Source organism: Cupressus sempervirens, chromosome 10 (assembly GCF_028749045.1).
Source record: "Cupressus sempervirens isolate cs-2001-9-10 chromosome 10, ASM2874904v1, whole genome shotgun sequence".
Classification (NCBI taxonomy): domain Eukaryota; kingdom Viridiplantae; phylum Streptophyta; class Pinopsida; order Cupressales; family Cupressaceae; genus Cupressus; species Cupressus sempervirens.
Window position 1 is genome coordinate 744,370,091 of NC_143127.1, and position 21,805 is coordinate 744,391,895.

Below are 21,805 nucleotides of genomic sequence, written 5' to 3' on the forward strand. Positions count from 1 at the left end.
AATTTGGGAAAAACCACCAGTAACATGCTACTCTTTTCACTCTTCTAAAGTGATGCCCTATGAAAGGCCAACGCTATTAAAGGTTACAATACACACTATTAAATGTGACCCTATTAAATGATTTCAATCAACCTATTAGGAGTGAGCCTTGTTAGAGGACTTTAGATCATTCACTTGGAATTACACCCAGTTAAAAGATTTACAGATGATTATTAGATTAACCTTAATCCAAAGGATTTACCCTAGAATGATACAATTGTTAGAGAGTAATAGTAAGGATTTGATCTGATATAACTTACAACTTTATTTGCAAATTATAGATCATTGTTCAATCCTCAATTTTGCTTGGCCTTCACACATTGCAGTTTTGATAGCTTGTTCACCCTTCAAGCATTGATATCCTTAAGCCTTCTTTCTTAGCATGCCAATGTAGTCTCCTCTTAGGTCACTTAATGAAGTAGAGCCCTTGACTCCTCATCTTCCTTTGGTTCTCGCATCCATTTCTCTTTGCTTCATGACCAACCATTCTTATAAATAGGAAATTAAGATATTTTGCTGCTCATTTTCCATCATCTAATTTAGGGTTAAGATAGATTAGGTAGGATACAATGAATTTATCCCACATTCCATCTCTCTTCTAGAAACTTCTCCTAGAATCTTCTTTGAATTTTCCTAAAAATGGTTTAACTTGAATTTTGTGCCACTAACTCATCATCCTTATCTTCCACCTAGTTTTTACAATCTAAGAAAACAAAATTGTTAGCTTAGATTCATTAAATCCATGATCTTTTAAATAATGTAGCAACTTGACATTATCAACCTTCTGATGCTCATCACATACTGCGTTTCTTGACATCCACTATTAGATTACTCAGCACTAACTAAAGTTTACTGGTGCTCAGCGTTAGCTAAACTTTAGTCAACATCCACTATTTTGTTCAACATACACTAGAATGGACTTTTTCTTGGCTTTAACTAAATTTCTTCTTGGCTTGCACTAACTTTTCTCAGAACCTACTATCCACTCGATCAAGCTTGATAGAAAATCTTTTTGTAACTTATTCTTCTAAGCTTTCATAGTGTAACCAGCCTTTATAACCTTAAGTATACTATCAACGCATCATGTCATCACTATCTTAACTAATCATTGTACTTCATTACATAATCATAACTCAACTTTTCCTCTAGGTGCTATTGTTACATCTTTTGATCAAATCCTCTTCATCAATCAAATAAGTGATAGTACTTAAATCATATAAGTAGTTGTCTTACTAGCAAATAGCAGGCTTGACATCAGTGACAAAACAATGATTGAAACACATAGTCTTCTTCAACAATCTCCTTCTTTTGACTAAACTTTAACAATCTCCCTCAACAATGATCTTTTTGATCTTATTAATCTTATCTCAACAATCTCTCTCTTTGGCATTGATGGCAAACCAAACTGATCAACCAAGTCACCTAAATGGTAAACACCTTGTTCAATCAAATTGAATAGGTTAAAAGAGTAAGATAATACCAAAAAGAAAATAATTCCTTGTATTGTAATCTCCCATTCTATCAACCACTTCCATCTTTTGAATAGGTTACAAAAATTCTTGCTTATAACTCCCTCTGATTATGATGTATCTCCCTCTTACTAAGTAGATGTCAGAATTTCTCCCTCTTTCTTATATTCTTCTCTATCTCTTTCATCATTCTTGTGTTCTCCTCTGATCAATAGTTATCTCCCTCTAATATCAGTAACTCTCTCCATATTTTTCAAAAATCTCTTGATATCTCTCTTTGATGATGATTAGTTTAATACTCTTTCTCCCTATGATGATGATTAGTTTAACTCTTTCTCCCTTTTTCACAACAATGCCAAAGACATATGCAAAAAACTTGTCATCTTAAGCATGCAGATATAGACTTTTTCAATTTCTTTAGTTTCTCTCTCTATCACCTTTCTTGTGACTATTTTGAAATTTTTAGCTCTTTAATTACTGTAGGAAATTCCAAAAGTAAGATCCTCTGCATCAATTTGTAACATATGAAATTAGCTTGTTTGATGTAGGGCACTCCTTGCTACTTAGTTAGCCTTTCATAGGGGTATCACCCCTAGTTTACCTCTTAGATACTCATGAGCATCCTTAGGTAATGCTTTTGTGAAGATATTAGAAATTTTCTCTTTTGTGCTAAAATATTCCATCTTCACCTCTTCTTCTTGAACTAATTGTCTTAAGTAATGATACTTGATTGCAATGTGCCTAGTCTTCGTGTGCATCACTAGATTATTTGATATATTGATAGAACTTGTATTATCACAATAAAGTATCATAGATTCTGTGATTTCTTCCTTCATTCCTTTGAGTAATTTTTTGATCGATACAATGTTTGTGCAATTTATAGTAGCACCAACATATTTAGCTTCAGTAGTAGATTATGAGGTACAATTATGTTTCTTACTAGTCCATGTAACTAGTCTCTTGCCTAAGAAAAATGCTCCTCCACTTGTTCTTTTTTCTATCATCAATATTTCCAGCCCAATCAACATTAGTGTAGGCTCTCAATTCAAATTTCTCATTCTTCTTGTAGTATAGACCAAACTCTTCTGTTCCTTTAAGATACCTCATTATTCTCTTTACAACCATTAAATGGTTCTCCCTAGGATTTGTAGAGAATCTTGCAACTATCCCCCTAGATAATGCAATATCAGGTCTACTATGTACCACATGTTGCAACTTTCCAATCATAGACCTATACAATGTTTGATTCACCTAAGCTGAATCATCATTCTTTGACAACTTAAGTCCTATCACCATAGGTGTACTTACTAGTTTGGAATCCTCCAATCCAAAAGTTTTCAATATTTCCTTGGTATATTTTGACTGAGTGATGCATATACCATATTTCATCTGATGTACTTGCAATCCCACGAAGAATTTTATTTCTCCAAACATAGACATTTCAAATTCTAGTTTCATTTGATTCACAAAATCTTTACATAAAGCATCTTGACCTCCAAATATGATATTATTGACAAAAATTTCAGATAACAAAATAGCTTTGCCTTTTTCTGTCTTTATGTACATATTGTTGTTATCATTAGTCCTTTCAAATCCAATCTTCACAAGATATTTATGAAGTCTCTCATACCATGCTTTTGGTGCTTGTTTCAAACCATATAGAGCTTTGTGTAATCTACATACGATGTTCTTATTGTTAATATCAACAAATCCTTCTGGTTGTTCTATGTAAACTTCTTCCTCTAATATGCCATTCAGAAATGTAGATTTAACATCTGTTAGATAGAATTTGAATCCTTTATATGTAGAACAAGAAAGTAGAGTTCTTACATCTTCCAATCTAGAAATAGGGGCAAATGTCTCTCCATGGTCAATTCCTTCTTCTTGTGCATATCCCTTGTAGATTATTCTTCTTTTGTTCCTTGTGACTTCAAAATTTTCATCTAGTTTATTTTTGAATACTCACTTGGTGCCAATCACATTTTTTCCTTTTGGTCTAGGAACTAGATTCCATGTTTTGTTTTTCTCAATTTGTTCAATCTCCTCTTCTATGGCTTTATTCCAATCTATATCTTCTAATGCATCTTTTATTGATTTGGGTTCCTTCATGCTCAAAAAACATGTATTATTTCTCAATCTATTTCTTGTCTTTGTTCTAGCATCTTTATCTCCAATGATTTGAGTTGTAGGATGATGTCTTTTGACATATTTGGAAAATCTTGGTTCAATTATGGTTTCTTCATTTTTTCTTTCAGCATTAGATTCATTGTGTGCATCTCTGTTAGGTAATTCAACATCCCTTTCATGTACATTGATCTTAGAATTAGAATGTGCATTGACTTCATTCTATAACTCAACATCTAAATGTGACTCAGTTCCTAAATGCAATTCGACATTCATGGGGTGTGACTCGATAGTCATTGAAACTTGCTGTTGGTTTGTAGCTTGATTTGTAGCATCTTCTTCAACATGCATACCTTCATAAGAGTATAAAAATTATTTGTATTCTTTTGGTCCTTTCATTGGTTCAACCTCATACATTTTTGTATATTCATCAAAATTTACATTAGTGCTTTCCACAACTTTATTAGTGTTAGTATTCAAACACTTATAAGCTATACTTCTTGTGGAATAGCCTAAGAATGTACCTTCTTCACTTTTTGCATCTAGTTTCCCATTCTTGAATTCTTTAAGAATACAACATTTTCTTCCAAATACCTTAAAATATTTTACATTGGGTGAGTATCCATACCATATTTCAAAATGTGTTGAATGAGTACCTTTCTTGACTTGTACACAGTTCAAGGTATAGATAGTTGTACTTACAACTTCTCTCTAGTATTTCAAAGAAACATTCTTCTCCATCATGAGTGTTCTAGCACAGTCCATCATAAAGCTATTTCTTCTTTCAACAATTCCATTTTGTGGAGGGGTTCTAGGTGTAGATGTCTATCTTTTGATTCCTCTATCATTGAAAAACATTTCAAATTCATTTGATGTGAATTCTCCTCCTCTATAAAATCTCAAACACTTCAAACTTTTACTATTTCCTCTTCAACTCTTGCCGAGTACCACTTAAACATTTGAAAAGCATCAGATTTCTATTTCAAAAACATAACTATCATCATCCTAGAATAATCATCAACAAATAGCATAATGTACTTATCTCCTTTGTAGCTTTGCACATTACTTGGTCCACACAAGTCTGTATCAACCATTTCTAGTATTTCTTTAGAGGTGTAAGTTTTTCTCTTGAAACTTGACTTTGTCATTTTTCCTAACTAACATTGTTTACACATTGTATTGTCAGGTTTCTTCAACTTAGGAAAAAGTCTTAACTTTTTTCATGTTACTAATATATATCTTAGCAATATTATTTTCAAATTCAACCTTACATCTCAAATTATTTAGTTGTGACACACTCAACATGTTATAGTTAAGTCCTTCAACATAATAAACATTGTCACATAAAGTCTTATCTCTGGGTTTTTTAGAACCTTTTCCTTTTATCAAGCATGGTGCATCATTACCAAATCTTACACTAATCTCATCATAAAAATTTAAGGTAATGAACTTACTTTTGTCTCCAATCATGTGATGCTAACATCCACTGTCAATGATCCATCTATCATTCTTGTTCACACAAGTTACAAGTGCAATTGCCTCATCTTCATCAAATTCATCCTTTATTGAAACATATACTACTTCATCATCATGTTCATCATATGTTTCCTCTTCAACAATGTAGAATGAATTTTTGCATTTTTCTTTATAGTCCTTGCAATCTTCATCTCTTCTATTTTTGTATCTGTCATTTCCCTTGTAGTTTTTCTTCTTTGGACATCTAGCACCAATATGACCAACCTCATTGCAATTGAAACAAATGATAGGTAACTTACCTTTGAAATTGCCATTACCTTTGTGGAATCTTCTTGCCGATAGTGCTTTAAGTTGTTCAACACCCTTCTCATCTGTATCTCTATCACTAGATACAAATTTCTTCTTTTTCTTCTTCTTCTCCTCAAGTTCCTTCAGTGACACTTTGGCTTTGAAAGCAGATTCAATATTCTTAGCTTTGTAATTATCAAAGTTAGATAGCTCAAAAGCAGTGAGTCTACCTACTACTTCTTCAAGTGAAAGATCACTCCCTGGTATACATCTTAGTTCTTAAATGGTAGAGACTCTAATAGCATAGATAGGCAGTAGTGTTCTTAAAACTTTACTTAGCACAATATCATCATCTAATTTTCTATTAGCTCCTCTTATTGCATTAAATATTTATTTTATCCTTGCAACATATTGAGAAATATTTTCACCTTCTTCCATTCTCATTTCATCAAACTTACCTCTGAGACTTTCACCTTTGGCTCTAAGAACATTGGTGTCTCCTCCATAGATGGTAGCTAGAGCATCTCAAATTTTCTTTACATTGTCAAGGCCTTTGATATCATCAAATTTGGCATAACTTAGGGCAGAGGCAATCTCCAACATTGCCTGATTATGTTCTTTCTTCTTTCTTGTAACCTCAATAGTTGGAGCTCCAATAGGATCAACATGCTCAATGGTAATGGTAAATTGTACATGATCTCCAAGTCCTTTAAGGTATAACTTCATCAAAAAATTTCATGCAAGAAAGTTATCTCTATTGAGCTTTGATACTTCTTTTTTTGACATCTTGATCTTTGTGCTTCTAGTACCTTCAAACTAGTCTTCTTTAAGCAGATGACTCTGATACCAATTGTTGGAATACTTTAGAATAACTGTGAGGGGGGAGGGTGAATTAGTTATCCAAGGTCCAAACATATAAATAAAACTTTTTAGAGCTTAGTGAACCCATAAAACATTCATACTCATGCATGCATCCATAAGATTATGCAATCACTTAAAACTTGTAGGTCACTATCAAATCAACTTGCATAAATGTAAACATGAAACATAACAGGTTCATTAGCAAACTTGACATAATGATTTACGTGGAAACCCAATTTGGAAAGAACCACCAATTAACATGCTACTCTTTTAACTCTTCTGAAGCGATGCCTTATGAAAAGCCATCCATGTTAAAGGTTACAATATACACTGTTAAATGTGACCCTATTAGGAGTGAGCCTTGTTAGAGGACTTTAGATCATTTACGTGTAATTTCACCCCATTAAAGGATTTACAAATGACTATTAGGTCAACCTTAATCCAAAGGATTTACCCAAGAATGATACAATTGTTAGAGACTAACAATAAGGCTTTGATCTGATACAACTTACAACTTCATTTGCAGATTACAAATCACTATTCAGTCCTCAATTTTTTTTGGCCTTCACACATTGAAGTTTTGATAGATTATTCACCCTTCAAGCATTCATATCCTTAAGCCTTCTTTCTTAGCATGCCAATGTAGTATCCTCTTGGGTCACTTGATGAAGCAAAGACCTTGACTTCTTATCTTCCTTAGGTTCTCACATCCAACTCTCTTTTCTTCATGACCAACCATTCCCATAAATAGGAAATCAAGATATTTTACCACTAATTTTCCATCATCCAATTTAGGGTTAAGATAGATTAGGTAGGATACAATAAATCTATCCCACATTCCATCTCTCTTCTAGAAACTTCTCCTAGAATCCTCTTTGAATTCACCTAAAAATGGTTTAGCTTGAATTCTATGACACCAACTCATTATCCTTATCTTCAACCTGGTTCACACAATCTAAGAAAACAAACTTGTTGGCTCAGATTCATCAAATCCATGATCTTTTAAATAATGAAACAACTCAGCATTATCAACTTTTCGATGCTCATCACATACTGTGTTGCTTAACATCCACTATGAAATTACTCGACATTGACTAAAGTTTACTGGTGCTCGGCATCAACTCAATTTTACTCAACATCCACTGTTCTACTCAACATACAATAGAATAAAAATTTTCTCATCTTTAACTGACTTTCCTCTCAGCTTGCACTAACTTTTCTTGGCACCTACTATCCATTTGGTCAAGCTTGATAGACAATCTTTGTGTAACTTATTCTTCTAAACTTTCTTAGTGTAACTAGGCTTTGTAATGTTAAGTATATTATCAATGCATCATGTCAGCACTGTCTTAATTGATCCTTATACTTCATTACATAGTCATAACTCAACCTTTCCTCTAGATGTCATTGTTACATTTTTTAATCAAATCCTCTTCATTAATCAAATAAGTGATAGTACTTAAATCATATAAGTAGTGGTCTTACCATAAAATAGTAGGTTTGACATTAGTGACAAAACAATGATTGAAACACAATGTCTTCTTCAACAATCCCCTTCTTTCAACTAAACTTTAACAATCTCCCTCAACAATGATCTTTTCAATCTAATCTCAACAATTTATTTCTATAATAGAGACTAATTTCATGGACAAGCAAGAAGCAAAATTGTATTGTTCAATCAACAACTAAAGTTGAATATGTGGCAATTGTAGTGAATTATTCAAACATCATGTGGATCAAGCAATTATTGAAAGGGGTGAAGGAAGAAATCGTTGATCCTTTTATTATCTATTGTGATAACACCAGTGCTATAAACATATCAAAGAATCTTGTGATGCACACAAAAGCTAAGCATAATGCTACCAAGTATCACTACTCGAGAGAGTTAGTTCAAGAAAAAGAAGTAAGATTGGAGTACGCAAACACTAAGGAGAAAATAACTAATATTTTTACTAAGGCACGATGCACATAAGTATCTAAGAGGTAAGTTAGGGGTGATTCCCCTAGAAAAAAGATACTTAATCTAAGATGGAGCTTTGCATCAAATGGGTTGATCATAATATCTTACATGTTGATGCAGACAATCCTACTTTTGGAGCTTCCTAAAGTAGTGAAGGAAGAAAGAAAAATGTTGTATCAGTCATACATGAATGAAAAAAGAGAACTTTACACAAACATGAATATATCTACATGGAAAAGATGTATGAGGAAGCTAAAGTATCTTTGGTATTGTTGTCAAAGTGAGAGACATTGATAGGCAGTTATCTATGCAATAAAAAGATAAAGGATGAGTATATAAGATGATTGATTTTATGATCTGATATGATAGAGGTAGATTATGTGTTACATATTAGAGCTACATGGATGAGAATCAGACTGAAACTAAAAGGAAGAAGATTGCTAGACAAAGAGATGAGAATCATAATGAAACTAAGGATATTTAAGAAGATTTGATACTAGCAAAAAGGGAGATTTCTCAAAGCAGTACATGTTTTGGATTGTATGGTAACTAGAGGCATTTTCATCACTGCCAAAGAGGTAGATTGTTGGAAACTACAATTGGAACAATTATTATGTTGTTATTGATGTCAAATCTTATTGGTAAGACAATTTTCTATTTGATTTGAGTGTCATATCTAGATGATTGATGAAGAGGATTTGAGAAGTTGGACATAACAAAAGAACCTAAATGAAATGTTAAGTTATGAGTGGAAATTGCAAGTGACACTTGATTAGTTAGACTTTGACAAGACAAAATGATTATTTAATCATGCTACAGGTTTAAATGATAATTGTACTAAAGCCTTGAAGAAGCAATCAAATATTAACCTAATACATAGGCTTGATCGAGAAAAAGAATAAAAGATTAAGGAACTTAAAGTAAATGTTGAGTGATTGTAGTGCCTCTTCCATTTGATTTCTATAAGTCATCTAGATGGATGCAACCTTGTTGATCTTTCTGTATGAAGTGATTGTGATTATGACCATGAGTGGTCTACACCATTGAGGTAATTGGATTTGTGTTATTGTATCAGTTGTTTTGATTATGCTTATGGCTGATTTATGAGATTATGATGTGATTTATGGTTCACTAAGGTTTTTGCTAGTGGTTACTAAGATTGATGAGGTATCATGATGTTATTATGTGATTGTCTAGAGATTGCATTGTGTATTATTACCCTGCTATACTAGACTAGGTTCCTATAGTAGTGGTTATTCAAGTATATGACTATGTTCACTTAAGAATTTTAAGTACTATTCATGTTTTGTAATCAACTATTATTAAATGCTTAAATAATTAGAAATGAATCATCCATGTTGGATTCATTGGTTATGTGCTGCAGATATTTACCTTGTTATATTTTGATCTAAGAGATATTTTATTAGTCATGTTATGGTTTACATTTGAGATGACCTAAGGGTCAAATGTTATACTTTGATTTTATTATCATGGATGTTAGAATATTATGCTCTTCAGTTGATCATATTGAATGATGATGGTATTTTGAGATGACAGTGTGTTTTATGATGATATTTGGTTATCTAGTATTTGGGCATATCTTTGGTTATGTTATGTGATGGATTTAATGCTATGGTTATTTACTTCATTCTTGCTTCATTATGCTATATGTGAACATGAGTGATGTAAATATATTATTTCAATATAATTGAATAAATGGTTAAATCAAGTTATTTAATGCATTTATTGCTTCAACTATGTTGTTATACACAATTTCACTTGATTGTATTATTTTATGTGTAGGACTTATATCCATAGTAATGGCACATGGAGTTAGTGATTCAACCATTCATATTTTACCAATGTCATCCCTGTATGCTTGATGTATCCTTATTTAATTGATTAACTAAACCTTTCAATGATTATTAAATCTAAACTCATTTGCATTATGTGATTAGACCAGTAAGCGTGTCTATGCATTTAGAGGTTCACATTGTCATGAAAGTTGTTAAGGAAAATTCTATAATTTTTGGTTTTTTAGGATTTATTTAATTTAATTGATATTTAAATTTTGGCAGCTTTTCCATAGATGGATTCCTATTTCTAGGAATAGTTTGTTTTTGTTTGGGTTGATTCAGGGTTTAACTAGGTTGGTTGGTTATTTTTCCTAATTGATTATTAACTCGAAAAAAGGAATAAGTATCTAAAAAGGAATTTAACTCCTCACTTCTCACTTTTGAATTACAAATTTTGAGAGTAAAACCCAAAATCCTCTTCATGAGGATTTACTGTTTGTTCATTATGGGAGCTACGGGCATGGGATCATCATGAGGTTGGTCTCATTGGATCTAGATCATGGAGACCTTGGATTGCTGTGATTTTCAACTACTTCAGTGGGGTTTTTATTTTTCGATTCAATTTCTCATTTTTCCCTTTTGGCTGTGAGGTAGGGCTCTCCCATTTTATCATTTCTACTTCATTTCAACTTTTTTATTGTTAGTCCTTTGTTAGGAGGCTGAGAACTAGTGTTCCCCTCTATTTCTATTTGTTGGTTCTGCCCGATGGGTTGAGTATGAACATTTTTCCTATTTTTGGGATGCGGGCTTGGGGTTTTGTGCCATTATGCTAGCCATTTTTGCATATGATGTCCTAACCCAAATTTTATTGGATTGTGAGGGCTTTTGTGCCCAAAGACCAAATGGGTTTTATTTTTGAAGTTTTCCAATTTTTGAGGTTTTTACCTCATTTTGCATGCCACCCTATTTTCTCAAGTTTTCTTGGCATGAGTTTGGTCATGGATTTGGATCATTTGTTTGGATGTCAGTCAGACCATTGTTGCAATTTTATGTTTGCATTAGGATGCATGTCGCATCTATTCTCTCAACTTTGTTTTTGGTTGATTGATTTTATAGTTGGTGTTATTGTTTTAGTTGGACCCTTGTTATTGTTTCATGGATATTAGGATTTATGTATAATGCATACTCCTAGATTGAGTCAATTTGAGTGAGTTCATGATGTATGATTTTAATGTTTATTGAGATTCATGTAGAATCCATCCTCTTGAGTTTATTTTTAGTTGAGTGATATTTTGCTTGTGTTCTCATCTAGTCCTTGTGTTATGATCATCATGATGGTGGTGCACCAAAAATGAGTATGTGTGTGTACATTTTTTGGGTGAGTTGTGAGGCCTAATCTTCAGTGGTATTTCTGGAAGCTATGATCATTGGAGTTGGGTTTGGAATATGCATGCCTATGGGCACTCATCATTGGATGAGAATGGGTAGAGTGGGGTAGCATATGGAGGGGCTTCTATCTCACAGCTTGGTGTTTATTTTGCGGTTGGTAGAGAAAGTTTTAAATAAGTGATAACTAAATAAAAATGTGTGAGTGGTAATAAAACTTAAGATAAATAAAACTAGAATATATGCCTTTTATTAGAGAGAGTAGCTAGCAATACTATCTTGGGCTTGTTGATGCCAAGCAACTCTCTATGATGTCAGCCCCTACTTAGTAGCCCATTGAGTGTCTGACTAGGACATGTAGTTTATGCATTGTTTATGTTCTTAATTTTAGTCATGATATTGTTTGGCATAAATGTTAACCATTGACATTGTGTTTATGTGTCTTTGTGGTTGGATCATTATCTCCATTAGCATGGCAGGGTGGACCTATGGGTTTCATGTGGTTAGGAGGCAGAGCTACCTATACCACTATTGGAAATGGGTGTATAGAGATGATCTATTATCCCACTACAACCATTGCTGGATATTTTCACTTGGTATTCCGAGTTTTGGAGTATGCTTTCTTGTCATTTATGCTTTCAGTGCAATTCTTGGATATCATGTTTAGATGATGCTAGTATATTTGACGCATTCCTATATTATGATGTTTAGCATATACTTAGATGATGTGAATTGCTTTGTTGGCATATCTATTGCTTATTGGTTTAGCATGTTAGATTTCCTATTCGTATGATGTTTAGCATATGATAAATGACGTGGTTGATTTATTGAATTATCTAATGCTTTGCTTTTAGCATGTTAGATTTACTTATTCTTATGTTGTAGCATGTTTTAACAATGACATCTTCATGAGATAGCATCAAAAATCTAGTGGTAGTTTGGGATGTTATGCACGGAGGATGGCTAGGACCCAAAATGGTCTTATGATGCTATTAAAGATTGGGAGGAACTGCTTACTTAGTTTGGTTGTTCATTTATTATGATGTTATTTATATACATTTCTTTTAGTACTGATGGGGACATAACCCAAACATAGAATGGACACAACAGGAAAGGGAATATTTTATTAACTTTGTAAATAAGCTAATACATTCAGTACAGAGAAAATAGACTTCAAAACATGCCCTATGGGCTTACAATAGTATAAATCTGGAGATAATTTCTCCTTTTAGTACCTCCTCTCAAACTCCACTCCAAACTGCCTTTTACAATGCCAGAAATGTTCTTAAATAGATCTTGAAGGGTTGAGGATTAGGAATACATTCTAGAAAGTGCTAGTTGGCATCCACCGACCAAATAGAAGGATCTAGAAGTTGCATTAGAATTCGGCACAAAATTAGAAGAATCCAAAAATGGTAACCGAACTTCCAAGAGGCATAACTTTTGAACCGTAGCTCCGATTGACGAACCGTTTACATTTCTAGAAAGCTCTTGAAGCATTGTATAGCCCTATAGACCAGCTTTACTTGTCTCCCATTTTTCAGCCCTTTTTGAGGTCATTTAATACCCCTAACCTGACTTTGAAGCATTCTTAGGATGACTCTAGAAATTGAAAAATTGTGATAACTTTCAAACCGTGGGGCCTTTTGACCTGATTCTTTTTATGGAATGCTCTAAATTACAATTACAATCATCCAACCAATTTAAACCTTCTAGTTCATCAAAATGATGGCTTAATTACATACTCCTATTTTTCTTACATTTACACGTATCTCGAGGTGTTCAAATACTCTATCCTAAAACATGGATAGTGGAACTGTGAGACTTGGAACCTTTATTTGGCCCAAATGGGTATCCAGAAATGAAAACACATGAAACAAAAACTAAGTCTAAGTACTTTTTTTTTGGTTGACATAGGATTGCCCTTATACCTCTGGATGCTCCTGCATCAGACTGATGAAGGGCCAACACCACCCTTACAAACTCACAACCAAGATCACAAAAATATGGAGACAAAGAGATGACAAAATGCTTCATAAATCATCCATTAATACTTGAAATTCATTACAATATTCTCCAAATGAAAGGACTCCAAATTCTCATAATATAAGAGAGATTGCTCACTAAGAGCTTCTACAAGAAGAGCCTATCCTTCAAGAGGTTATACTCGAAGAGCTTCAACTTCTCGAGCTTCCTTACAAGAGATTACATTCAAAGAGGTTCAACAAAAGAGCTTGTTCGCTACCCCTTGAGAGCTTCCTTACAAGAGATTATAACATTTGAAGAGCTTGATTACAAATGAACATAAGCCTTTCTTAAATAGACACTTACCACCCAATGCATGATTTATCCACAACATTCTAGAATATCCACAACCTTATAGAATTTCACCTACAACCTTCTACAATATCTACAACTTTCTAGAATTTCCAACTAAATACAACTAAACACCACCATGTGGCCCAATTAGAAAATTACATTTCTTTTGTAGATCATAACAAATATTAAATGCATGATTTAAGGAACTTTCCACAAACTTCTAAGTTTCCACATACACACCTCCATAAATGGAATGACACTATTTTTTTTTTCTATTTATGCCACCTGTGCACCTTGAAAAAGGAGCTATTGAGGAAGGGCTTGATTCGAGAGAGCTTGAGTCCATGTGCGATACCTGCAATACTGGCACCAAAGAAGGATGGAGAGTGGAGGATGTGTATAGACTCTCAAGCTATAAATAGGATAACCATCAAGTATCAATTTCCTTTGCCAAGAATGGATGATCTTATGGACTGCTTGAGTGGAGCTCAGTACTTCAAAAAGATAGATCTCAAGAGTGGTTATCACCAGATATAGATTCGAGAAGGAGATGAGTGGAAAATAGCCTTCAAGAACAAGGAGGGACTTTATGAGTGGTTAGTCATGCCATTTGGATTGAAAAACGCCCCAAGAACCTTCATGTAGCTTATGAATGAGGTACTTAAGAAGTTCTTGAGAAAATTTGTTATTGCCTATTTGGATGATATTTTAATTTTCAGCAAGACTTTGGAAGAACATTTATTGCATATTCATAGTGTCCTTGAAAGGTTAAGGGGAGAGAAACTGTTAATTAATTTGAAGAAGTGTATCTTTGCAAAAAGGGAGTTAGTCTACTTGGGATTTGTTATATCACCTGAAGGTCTTAAAATGGATCCAGAGAAGATAAAAGCAATCTTGGAATGGCCTACTCCAAGGTCTACTACTGAGGTAAGATTGTTCCATGGTCTGGTTAGTTTTTACAGAAAGTTCATTAAGAATTTTAGTGGCATATATGCACCCCTGACTGACACAATAAGAGGGGATAGAAAAGAGTTCAAATGGACTGCGACAGCTATGAGAAGTTTTGAATTGCTAAAGAAGAAGGTGATAGAACAACTTGTGTTGGCACTTCCAGATTTTAGAAAGGTGTTCTAGGTGGATTGTGATGCTAGTGGCAGTGCTATTGGGGATGTATTAGGCCAAGAAGGTAAGCCTATTGCATATTTTAGTGAAAAATTGAATGATGCAAAGAAGAAGTATTATGTTTATGATCAAGAGTTCTATGCAATAGTTCAAGCCTTAAAGAAATGGAGGCATTATTTATTGCCAAAGGAATTTTTTTTGTATACTAATCATCAAGCATTACAGTACCTAAATAGCCAAGGTAAATTGAATCAGAGGCATATGAAGTGGGTAGAGTTCTTGCGGAGGTATACATTTGTGTTGAAGCATAGAAGTGGAAAATCTAAGAGGGTTGCAGATGCACTAAGTAGGAGACAGTTGTTGCTTACAGTAATGCAGGTTGAAGTAGTTGGGTTTGCTGAACTCAAGAATTTGTACCCTGAGGATCCTAATTTTACTGAAGCATGGAAAGCTTGTAAAGAGCCTGTTGTTGTAGAAAGAACTAAGTGGTTAGACTATCTGATTCAGGATGGTATGTTATTCAAGGGCAGTCAATTATGCATTCCAAGGAGTTCCATGAGGAAAAATCTGATTAAGGAGAAACATAGTGGAGGGATGGTAGGACATTTTGGTTGAGATAAGACAATTTCCATTCTTAGAGAACATTATTTTTGGCCTCAGATTTCACAGGATGTGAAGAAGTTTGTACAGAGTTGTCAGATTTGTCAAGTTTCCAAGGGATTTAGTCACAATACTGGACTATATTAGCCATTGCCTGTTCCATCAAAGCCATGGGAGGACATAAGTATGGATTTTGTTCTTGGATTGCCAAGGACACAAAGGGGTAATGACTCAATATTTGTGGTGGTTGATAGGTTCTCCAAAATGGCACATTTCATTCCATGCCACAAAACTCGTGATGCTATCCATATTGCAGACTTTTTTTCAGAGAGGTGGTAAGACTACACGGTCTCCCAAGGAGTATAGTTTCTAACAGAGATACTAAATTTGTGGGGTATTTCTGGAGAATATTATGGAAGAAGTTGAGAATAGACTTGAAATTCAGTTCCACACATCACTCGCAGACTAATGGCCAAACAAAAGTGGTAAACAGAAGTTTGGGCAATTTGCTGAGATGTTTAGTTGGGGATAAGCCCAAGGGGTGGGATTTGATTCTACCACAAGCAGAGTGTGCTTACAATAACTCTATAAATAGGAGTATTGATAGATCACCATTCCAAATTGTATATGGAAGTAGCCCAAGGACTGCACCAGAATTGAGGAAGATAGAGCAAGGGGAGAGGACAAGTGTTGAAGCTAAAGAATTTGCTGAACATATCAAGCATCTACATGGGGAGGTTTAGGCACATATTACCAAGATGAATCAAGAGTATAAAGCTAGGGCTGATAAAAGGAGAAGACATAAGGAATTCCAAGTAGGAGATCTAGTCATGGTACACTTATGAAAAGAAATATTTCTAGCTAGTACTTACAACAAGTTGAAAATGAAAAAATTTGGTCCCTACAAAATTCTGAAGAAACATGACTCAGGAAATGCATATGAGGTGGAGTTGCCAGATGGTATTCACATTTCTCCTATTTTCAACATTGTAGACTTAACAAAGTATCATGATGATGGTGCAAATGAGGAGCCGATGTTAGAGCCATGTCCAATTCCTACTTCTAAGAAGGAGGAGATAGAAGACATTCTAGATCATCATGTGGGTAGGAGTACCAGACATAGGCAGTATGAAGAGTATTTGGTCAAGTGGAAAGGACGGCTGATTGAGGACTCAACTTGGATATCAGCAGCTAAGGTTTGCCATTTGGGATTTCCTCTACCATTCATAAAGTGATAGGGTCACTCTTCAATCTACCTTGGGTGTCTGATGCAGGAGCATCTAGAGGTATAAGGGCATTCCTGTGTCACCCAAAAAAATGTACTTAGACTTAGTTTCTATTTCATTTGTTTTCATTTTTGGATACCCATTTGGGTCAAATAAAGGTTCCAACTCTCACAGTTCCACTATTAGTGCTCTAGGTTAGATTTTTTAATCACCTTAGGATACATGTAAATGCCAAAAAAATAGGAGTATGTAATTGAGCCATCATTTTGGTGAACTAGAAGGTGTAAATTGGTCAGAAGAGACACCCAAGGTAGATTGAAAAGTGACCCTGTCACTTTATGAATGGTAGAGGAAATCCCAAATGGGAAACCTCAGCTGCTGATATACAAGTTGAGTCCTTGATTAGTCATCCTTTCCACTTGACCAAATACTCTTCATACTATCTATGTCTGGTACTCCTACCCACACGATGATCTAGAATGTCTTCTATCTCCTCCTTCTTAGAAGTAGAAATTTGACATGGCTCTAACATCAGCTCCTCATCTACACCATCATCATGATACTCTGTTAAGTCTACAATGTTGAAAATAGGAGAAATGTGAATAACATCTGGCAACTCCACCTCATATGCATTTCCTGAGTCATGTTTCTTCAAAATTTTGTAGGGGCCAAATTTCTCCATTTTTAGCTTGTTGTAAGTACCGACTGGAAATATTTCTTTTCATAAGTGTACCATGACTAGATCCCCTACTTGGAATTCTTTATGTCTTCTCCTTTGATCAGCCCTAGCTTTATACTCTTGATTCATCTTGGTAATGTGTGCCTAAACCTCCTCATGTAGACGCTTGATATATTCAGCAAATTCTTTAGCTTTAGCACTTGTCCTCTCTGCTTGCTCTATCTTCCTCAACTCTGGTGCAGTCCTTGGGCTACTTCCATATATAATTTGGAATGGTGATCTACCAGTACTCTTGTTTACTGAGCTATTGTAAGCAAACTCTGCTTGTGGTAGAATCAAATCCCACCCCTTGGGCTTATCGCCAACTAAACATCTCAGCAAATTGTCTAGACTTCTGTTTACCACTTTTGTTTGGCCGTCAGTCTGCAAGTGATGTGTGGAAATGAATTTCAAGTCTATTCTCAACTTCTTCCACAATGTTCTCCAGAACTACCCCCCAAATTTAGTATCTCTCTCAGAAACTATACTTCTTGGGAGACCATGTAGTCTTACCACCTCTCTGAAAAACAAGTCTGCAATATGGACAACATTATTAGTTTTGTGGCATGGAATGAAATGTGCCATTTTGGAGAACCTATCAACCACCACAAATACTGAGTCATTACCCCTTTGTGTCCATGAAAATCCAAGAACAAAATCCATACTTATGTCCTCCCATGGCTTTGAGGGAATAGGAAATGGCTAATATAGTCCAATATTGTGACTAAACCCCTTGGCAACTTGACAAATCTGACAACTGTGTACAAACTTCTTCACATCTTGTGAAATTTGAGGCCAAAAATAATGTTCTCTAAGAATGGAAAGGTCTTATCTTGACCAAAATGTCCTACCATCCCTCCACTGTATTTCTCCTTAATAAAATTTTCCCTCATAGAACTCCTTGGAATGTATAATTGACTACCCTTGAATAACATACCATCCTGAATCAGATAGTCTAACCACTTAGTTCTTTCTACAACAACAGGCTCTTTACAAGCTTTCCATGCTTCAGTAAAATTAGGATCCTCAGGGTAAAAATTCTTGAGTTCAGCAAACCCAACTACTTCAACTTGCATTACTGTAAGCAACAACTGTCTCCTACTTAGTGCATCTGCAACCCTGTTAGATTTTCCACTTCTATACTTCAACACAAATGTATAGCTCTGCAGGAACTCTACCCACTTCATATGCCTCTGATTCAATTTACCTTGGCTATTTAGGTACTATAATGCTTGATGATCAATATACAAAACAAAGTCCTTTGGCAATAAATAATGCCTCCATTTCTTTAAGGCTTGAACTATTGCATAAAACTCTTGATCATAAACATAATACTTCTTCTTTGCATCATTCAATTTTTCACTAAAATATGCAATAGGTTTACCTTCTTGGCCTGATATAGTCCGAATAGCATTGCCACTAGCATCACAATCCACCTAGAACACCTTTCTAAAATTTGGAAGTGCCAACATAGGTTGTTCTGTCACCTTCTTCTTCAGCAATCCAAAACTTCTTGTAGTTGTCGTAGTCCATTTGAACTCTTTTCTATCCCCTCTTATTGTGTCAGTCAAGGGTGCACATATGCCACTGAAATTCTTAATGAACTTTCTATAAATACTAACCAGGGCATGGAATGTTCTTACCTCAGTAGCAGACCTTGGAGTAGGCCATTCCAACATGGCTTTTACCTTCTCTGGATCCATTTTGAGACCTTCAGGTGATATAACAAACCCCAAGTAGACTAAATCCCTTTTTGCAAAGATACACTTCTTCAAATTAATTAATAATTTTTATTCCCTTAACCTTTCAAGGACACTATGAATATGCAATAAATGTTCTTCCAAAGTCTTGCTGAAAATTAAAATATCATCCAAATAGACAATAACAAATTTTCCCAAGAACTTCTTAAGTACCTCATTCATAAGCTGCATTAAGATGCTTGGGACATTTGTCAATCCAAAGGGCATGACTAACCACTCATAAAGACCCTCCTTGGTCTTGAAGGCTGTTTTCCACTCATCTCCTTCTCAAATCTGTATCTGGTGATAACCACTCTTGATATCTTTCTTTATGAAGTACTGAGCTCCACTCAAGCAGTCCATAAGATCATCCATTCTTGGCAAAGGAAATTGATGCTTGATGGTTTTCCTATTTATAGCTCGAGAGATTGTACACATCCTCCACTCTCCATCCTTCTTTGGTGCCAGTACTCCATGTACTGCACATGGACTCAGGCTCTCCTAAATCAAGCCCTTCCTTAATAGCTCCTACACCTACCTATTTAGCTCCTCAGTTTTAGTAGGAGTCATCCTGTGAGCAGCCTTGTTAGGCAAACTAGCTCCTGGGATTAAATCTATCTGATGACTAATTTGCCTTACCGGTGGCAATCCTTCTAGAACATTATCAGAGATGATATCTCCAAACTCACCTAGTAAATCTAAAACTTCAAGTGGTATTTCACTACTACCTTCTTTAACTTTCCTAGGGATCAAAGCATAGCACATACATTGATGTTTCATGCCATCTAAAAACTTCCTTCCATCAACAAGACAAATCCTAGCACTCCTACATACCTTTTCACCTTCCTTTTTCATGGGCTTCAATTTGTGGTGAACTCCGTCCTTTGTTAGAGAGTATATGTTTTCATGACCATCATGTACTGCATGCCTACCAAACTACCACAATCTACCCAACAATAGATGGAAAACATCCATTGGAATAACATTACAGAGAACTTCATCATGGTAACTCCCAATTTTAAACTTCACTAAACATTGTTCACTTACTAGGACCTTATGATCATCTTTCACCCAAGCAATCCGATAGGGCTGGGGGTGTTTCTCCCTTTTGAGCTTCATCTTAGAGACCATCTCTTCTGATACCAAGTTATCAGTACTACCACTATCAATGATCACATCACTAAATTTATCCTCACACTTGCACCTAGTTCGGAATAAACTCCTCCTTTGTCTTGGTTCAATCTTGTCACTTAGTAGGACCCTTTCATTTACTAAAGTATCTCCTCTTTTTGCATCCTCTGAATGTGATGATTATGCATCCTCATCTGCATGAGCAACCCTATCTTGACCCTTAGCTCTCCTATCTGTCCTTCCTTGTTGTTGAGGGCATTCAAAGGCACGATCACCTTCTTCATTTCAATGGAAATAGGTACCACAGAAGCTTCCTCTTCCTTGTCCACATCCTCTACCTCTTCCTCTCTGATTTCCAATGTCTTGATCATGGGAGCAATTGAAACCCTCATTCCTCTGGTTCCTGCTAGTACCCACATCTTCATTTTTCTTTTGGGTTTCATTTTGACCTCCAAATGACCTACCACTACCCCTTCCTCCTTGACCACACCCTCTTTGTCTCCCTTCAAACCTTTTATTTATCTTCTCTTCAACTCGTAGGGAAAACTAGTATGCCTCTTCAATGCTGGTCATTCTTACCAGACTTAATTCCTCTTGGATGCTAGGTTGCAACCCACTGATATAATGAGAAACCTTCTCCTTATTTGCTTCTAGATGCCCTTCTCTAATCAAAAGTCAGTAAAACTCCTCTGTATATTCTTGGATTGATTTTCTTACTTGCTTTAACCCATGCATCTTCTTGAACAAATCAAGCTCATAATCAATAAGAATGAATTGCTTCTTCAATTTGTCCACCATACGATCCCACCTTGTGATCTTCTCCTTTCCTCTTTTGTTTCTTTCCAATTGAACCTCTTGCCACCAGATTTTGGCATGGCCTTTCAGTTTTGCCTTTGCAAACTTAACCCTATCTAGATCACTAATATCCTCATACTCAAAGTACTCTTCCAGTTCATTGATCCAGTTGATCAACTCATCTGGTTTTAGATTTCTTGAAAATAAACCCACATCAGTTGTAGGTCTTTTCCCAAACTTAGTAATGGCCCTAAAAAGCCTTTCCTCTGCCTAATTCAGAACTTTCCCATCAAATTCCCCTTCTAGTCCAATTTCTTCTTCTTCATTGTCATCCTCACTTTCATCGCCTGAGGCAACATTTGTTCCTCTACGGAGCTCCTCCTGCAACACTTGTACCTGCCTTTGGAGGGCTCTAACCTCCTTAGGATTAATAGCTCTGACCCTTCCACCATGCTCTCTTCATGGAGGCATCTTCTTAACTCAAACCCACAACCACACAATCCTTGTGCAAACTGCCTCACAGTCGGTGCTCTACCTACACACTCAGAAAAACCAACTCTGATACCACTTGATGGCGACACAACCCAAGCACAGAATGGACACAACAGGAAAGGGGAAATTTTATTAACTTTTTAAATAAGCTAATACATTCATTATAGAGAAAATAAACTTCAAAACATGCCCTATGGGCTTACAATAGTATAAATCTGGAGATAATTTCTCCTTTCAGTACCTCCTCTCAAACTCCACTCCAAA